Consider the following 6042-nt stretch of genomic DNA (forward strand, 5'->3'; position numbering starts at 1 on the left):
TTTTCTAGATTCCACATACGTGTTAATATATGATATTTGTTTTTCTCTTAATGACATAGTTCACTCTGTATAACAGGCTCTAGGATCATCCATCTCAGTTCAACTGACTCAAATTTGTTCCTTTTTATGGCTGAATGATATTCCATCGTATTTATGTACCACAGCTTCTTCATCCATTCATCTGTTGATGGACATTGAAGTTGCTTCCATGTCTTGGCTATTGTAAACAGCACTGCGTGAAATTGGGGTATGTGTGTCTTTTTCAATTGTGGTTTTCTCCAGGTAGACGCCCAGAAATGAGATTGCTGGGTCAGATAGTAGTTTTGCTTCTCTTTTGTTAATGAGTCTCCATACTGTTCTCCACGATGACCGCATCAAGCTACAGTTGACCAACAGTAGAGGAGGGCTCCGTTTTCTCAATATCCTTTCCAGCATTTATGGTTTGTAGATTTTTTGATGATGGCCATTCTGACTGGTGTGAGGTGGTACCTCATTGTGGTTTTGATCTGCATTTCTCGGATACTAAGCAGTGTTCAGCGCCTTTTCATTGGCCACCTGTGTCTTCTCTGGAGAAAGGGCTCCTGAGGCCGTCTGCCTGTCCTCTGATTGGGCTGCTTGCTTTTCTGATATTGAGCTGCAAGTGCTGCTTCCATATTTTGGAGATTAATCCTTTGTCAGTTGCTTTGTTTGCCATTGTTTTTTCCCACTCTGAGGGTTGTCTTCATCCTGTTTATGGTTTCCCTTGCTGTACAAAAGCTTTTAAGTTTAATTAGGTCCCATTAGCTTACTTTTGTTTTTATTTTCATTACTCTAGGAGGACCCCTATCATTTTAATATAAATACATAAATAATTTAGAAAACCAAATACATATTGAATATTTTGTGAAATTGTTTAAAGATTTTAAATCACTGAAAACATTATGGTCACTCATTTAATTCATTGATGATCAGTATAATGCCACCCACGTGATTACACTTTGCAGTTCCTCAACAGAGCATAGAAAGCCCTTCATGGTTTCGACTTCATATCTCTAACCTTTGACCTACAGCACATGCTCCTCCTTTCTGTGACCCCAGCCACACTGGACCACTTGCAGTCCCTCAGCTGTCTCATTCTTCACATCCTCTGTATTTTCACATACTCCGTACTTTCTATTCTTGGAGGAAAAAAACGCAGACTATCCACTTAGCTCCTCTTTACCCAAGTGAATCGTCCTTATTCTTGAAGTATCATCTTTGGCCTCTTCTACAAAGCCTTCAGTTCTTACACCTGTCATCATGAGTCTGGGTTGGATTTTCCTCCTGCTCTATTTCAGTGGTTTCCTTTGTCCATTCTTCAACCCTTGAAGAATCATACTTGTCTGTTTCTCTCCCCCATATCCATATCAGAAATAGACCATGAACTCCTGGAGGATATGAACTGTCTGGTATCTTTATTTCTCTAGTTCCTCCATCTATTACCTGACCCTTAGTAGCAGTAAAACTAGTTTACATACTTCCATAGTTCAGAAAACAAAATATGAAAAGTAGCTGACTGAGTTGAACAAACAGCCTTATTTCCAAAGGCAGGCCTGTGCGGCTTTCTTTGAATGGCTCCACAGGTGACTGTTTTTATTTTTAAACAGTATGGACCACTTTGGAGTTACCAACCCTTAGCAAGTTGGCACCATTAACAAAGAACACTTAAACTTTGGTACTGTGTCCAACTCCTTGAAAATACATCAAGAGCTTGTCAAGACCTTTCAAATGTCGCACTTGACTAAGCATGGGATGAGGCCAGTAATTCTAAAAGTTAGGTGTTGGGATTTTAGCTTCAGTATTAAAGTTTCTGAGGCTGAAGCTCCAATACTTTGGCCACTTGATAGGAAGAGCCAACTCATTGGAAAAGATCCTGATGCTAGGAAAGATTGAAGGCAAAAGGAGAAGAGGGCAGCAGAGGATGAGATGGTTGGATGGCATCACTGACTCAATGGTCATGAAGTTGAGCAAACTCCAGGAGAGAGTGGAGGACAGGGGAGCCCAACGTGCCCTGTGGGGTCACAAAGAGTCGGACATGACTGAGCAACTAAACATCAAGGACAACAAGGTGTTGGGATGCCATCTCTCTCTGAATGACATCCGAGGAGGGAGATCTACGGACAAGCAGAGACGCAAGGAAATGCAGCAACCTTGACTCAGCTGGACACACTGACCACCAGAAAGTGTAAGATCTTTCCTGTCACTCAACTAATAAGAACTAACTGGAAGCAGGTCTGGTAAAACCAGACGCCACGATTTGGCTGGTGGGAAGGGCACTGAGGAACTGAAGCCCTGCTCCCTGTGTTTGGGAAGCTTATATTGGAGCAGGGGGGCCTTGTCAAAGTGTGAAACCCTGAGCAGACAGTAGAAGAGCAGTGGGAGCCGTGCTCCGAGCCATGTCGTGTGACTCCAGGACTGCAGGAGAGACATCTGTGGCGTGTTCTGAAATCAGTGGAGAAACGGTTCATATTAGCTATGGATCACAAGGGTGTGATCAGAGAAAACAAGTTGGTAGGAAAGCGGAAGAGACCATGAAGACTGAACGTCTGGAATGACGAGGAACTTGGCAAGAGGGCAACGCTGCATAAGCTCTGCTGTGGCCACTCACCAGAGGGAAGCAAAGCCGGCCACCTGAATGTGTTCATTGGCACGTGGGAGGGACAGAAGACTCAGGAAGTTATTTTTGTCACCTCTCCCTTAGCTGCCTAAAAGGATTTAGACAGAGGGCCTATTCCAGGAAAAAGAAATATCACCAGAGACAGATAGTACAGTACAAACTAGGCATGTGAGATCGCGAGGAAGCTGGCAAAACCTGCTTGTTACACTTTCTCTGTGTCCCACCCTCCGTTTCTACCTGGCCCAGGAAACCTGTTTACCAACATTTGCTCTTTTTTCATCTTCCTGTGAATTGCATCCCTTCTCTTTGAAGTCTCAGACCCCTGACCTCTTTTCTTTAGTCCAAAATGAAACATATATCTTATTCTGCCTGTCTTCGGATTTTCCCATGTTTATACAGATTCCCTGTATATATGTATGTAATTAAATTTTATTTTCTCCCACCAATCTCTTGTGTCATTTTAACTACTCAACCGGTTAAAGGAACCAAGGAGGTAAAAGGAAAATTTTAGCCTTCCTGCTGTCACCGATTCATAATTCTGTCTAAGTCTACATTTCCAAGCAAAATGAAATTTATTGATAGAGTGCAATGTTTGAAGAACATTGTACTTCAGTGTTCTTGTAGAAGCAGAATTCACCATAAAGACACTTGATTCCTGGTATCTGGTTTGTTCTATAAATTTATGTTGAATATTGGAAAGTGAGTATGACTTCAAATTGACTACAGTGGGAAAGAAATAAAGTAAGGAAAGATTATGATCTACTTGTGTTGAATTAGATATTGGCCTGGATAAAACAGATGGTCTCACAAAGACAAATGAAAGATGTTGAATCTGGTTTTTAATATGATTGGTACTTCGTTACTATAGAAAATATTTGACTAATGCATATTTATTGGCAGTAGCTCATTTACAACTTAGGTACACCCTTTAAGTAGATGGAAGTTGCAAACGCTGCCGCTGTCTGTCTTGTCTCACAGTATTTTAAGGTTGACTCTACGCATATGCATGCTCGCGCACTAAGTCGCTTCAGTCGTTTCCAGCTCTTTATGACTCTGTGGACCGTGGCCCACCAAGTTCCTCTGTCCCTGAGATTCTCCAGCAAGAACACTGGAGTGGGTTGCCACATCCTCCTCCAGGGGATCTTCCTGACCCAGGGATCGAATCCGAGTCCCCTGCATTGGCAGGCGGGTTCTTTACCGCTAGCACCACCTGGGAAGACTGTATATACTATAGTATAATAAAGAATTAAACTTGATAATAATATTTATTCCAGTTTATAGATAAGGAAATGGAAGCTCAACAAGGTTAAGTCACTTTAAAAGGAAAAGAAATATGAAGGGAGACAAGAAGTAAACATTTTGAACAGTAGGTTTAAGAAAAGCATTTTTATGTTTGTTGCTTTATGTTGGTAAAAAGCCCTCAGAAGAGTTTTCCAGTCACTTTTAGCCTCTTGTTTGTCAAATGGTGCCGGTTGGTCTTTTTCTGACTATTTCTCTTTCTAGACTCTCTGGGTGTCTCCTGAGAGCTTGATCGTCTGAGCATGGTTGTAGTAGTAAAAGAACTTTTCATGTTTATGGGGCACATTTATGCTAAAGAAGTATTTGTTTTTTTATCTGAAGTTCAAAGTTAACTGGCTGTCCCACATTTAATTTGCTGAACTTGGTAAGTGGCCACAAGGGTGACCTCAATGGATCATATTAACGCCCTGGACTTAGCAAGCCCCCCAGGAGGCTGAATGCTCAGGCACAGCTGCAGGAAGGGTTTGTGTGGAAATGATGCTGACCAGTTTTTGATTAGACATTGAGAAAGAAATACTGCTGCTTAGGAGTATTGCCATCCTTAGGAGAGGCTGGAGAACTGGGTGAGTCTTTACCTATAATTATAAAAGTCACATTTTGATTTGATTGTTAAGAACAGCCACCAAGGCACTGCTTCTTGAGGCTGGGAAATGTTAAGTTGCTAAGTTAATGGAAGGAGAGAATTGTGGGCTTTGCTTTGTGCACTAGTTAGATTTAACAGGATATTATGGCGAAAGCTGCAACAATACTGCAGCGGCTTGTGAGCTGTAGGAATTTATTCTCTCTCACCTAATCTTCTGCTGAGTATATTGAAGACAGGAGTTGGGACTAGCGGTTCTCTCACATAGTCATTTACGGGCAGACCAGCAGTGTCTCTACCATCTTTAGTAGATGGCTTCTAGGGTCACTTCATTCCTTATTCCAGCCAGAAGAACAGAAATGCAAAGAGTGTGAACAAGTTACCATGCACAATTTTATGGACAACGCGTAAAATCGACACACAACACTCCTGTTTGCAAAAGGTTAGCTCTGTGATCACACTAGTTGCAAAGGAGGCTGGGAATGTAACCCTGCTGTTAGCTAGTCTATGAATTAATAGAATAGGTTCTATCATTAACAGGTTCTATTAATATTACTGTGGAAAAGGGGGAATATGAATTTAGATGAATCGATGTAATTTATATTATATCCTTGAGTTGCTTTACAGGGCTTTTAGGTTGAGGGAAAGAGACAAAAAAAAAAAAAACAACAACAAGGTATTATTTTAAATATTAGAGGGAATAACATACTTCAAGGGTGTCTCATGTTCCTTTAGGTATAATTCTGACTCTGTGAGTGATCTTTACTCACTGAGTTCAGATCTTAATATCAACATGATATACAAATTTTCTACCTGAAAAATTAATAAATATGCTATTTCTCCAGTCATTTATGAAAAACTTTGTGGTCACATTTTTTAATGCATTTCAAATCTTGTATATTACAAGACACCAGGCCAGTTCTTCCCAAGTGGTGAAGTCTGTTGATAAGCAAAGTTAATACTTATCAGATAATAATTGCTCATTAAAAGTGCCACATGAAAGAAAAGTAGGAGGAGGAATTTTGAACGCTGATGGAGGGTGACGTTTGACCAGATCAACCCCTATCTTGCACATCTTTATTAAGATAATACAAGCGATTGTTATCATTAAGAGATGTATTTTTATGACAGATTGAAAATCTGAACGTGCCGAAAGCATGAAAAGTCTGATAACAATTGAAATATACAGAATGCATAACCAATACCAATCTGGAACCAAGTTGAAGGTCAGTTCTGTTTGAATCTCCCAATAGCAAAAGATGCATGCCTGCTTCCATTTAAATTCATGTTCAGAATAGCGTGAGTACTGATGGACATTCAAAGGCTAATTAAGCACAAAGCATTAGCTTGGGTGATGGAAATCATCAAAACCACTCAAAACCCAGTAACACACTGTTGACTGCCAGATACTGCATTTGAATTACTCAGTTGTTTGATGCCTCAAAAAACAATATTTTTTTTTTACAGTTTATGGCAGTGTTCAGTCCTGAGTAACCTGAATTTTGTAGCACCTTCTTACTCTAGCCCC

The 6042-nt window shown here is 40.5% G+C and overlaps 1 protein-coding gene across 1 annotated transcript in view; it reads left to right on the forward strand.

The window, feature by feature from the left end:
* Positions 1-6042, forward strand: part of KCNH8 (potassium voltage-gated channel subfamily H member 8) — a 479646-nt gene that overhangs the window by 297328 nt on the left and 176276 nt on the right. The window lies entirely within an intron of this gene.

The sequence above is a fragment of the Bubalus kerabau genome, chromosome 2 (assembly GCF_029407905.1).
Source record: "Bubalus kerabau isolate K-KA32 ecotype Philippines breed swamp buffalo chromosome 2, PCC_UOA_SB_1v2, whole genome shotgun sequence".
In the NCBI taxonomy this organism is placed as follows: domain Eukaryota; kingdom Metazoa; phylum Chordata; class Mammalia; order Artiodactyla; family Bovidae; genus Bubalus; species Bubalus kerabau.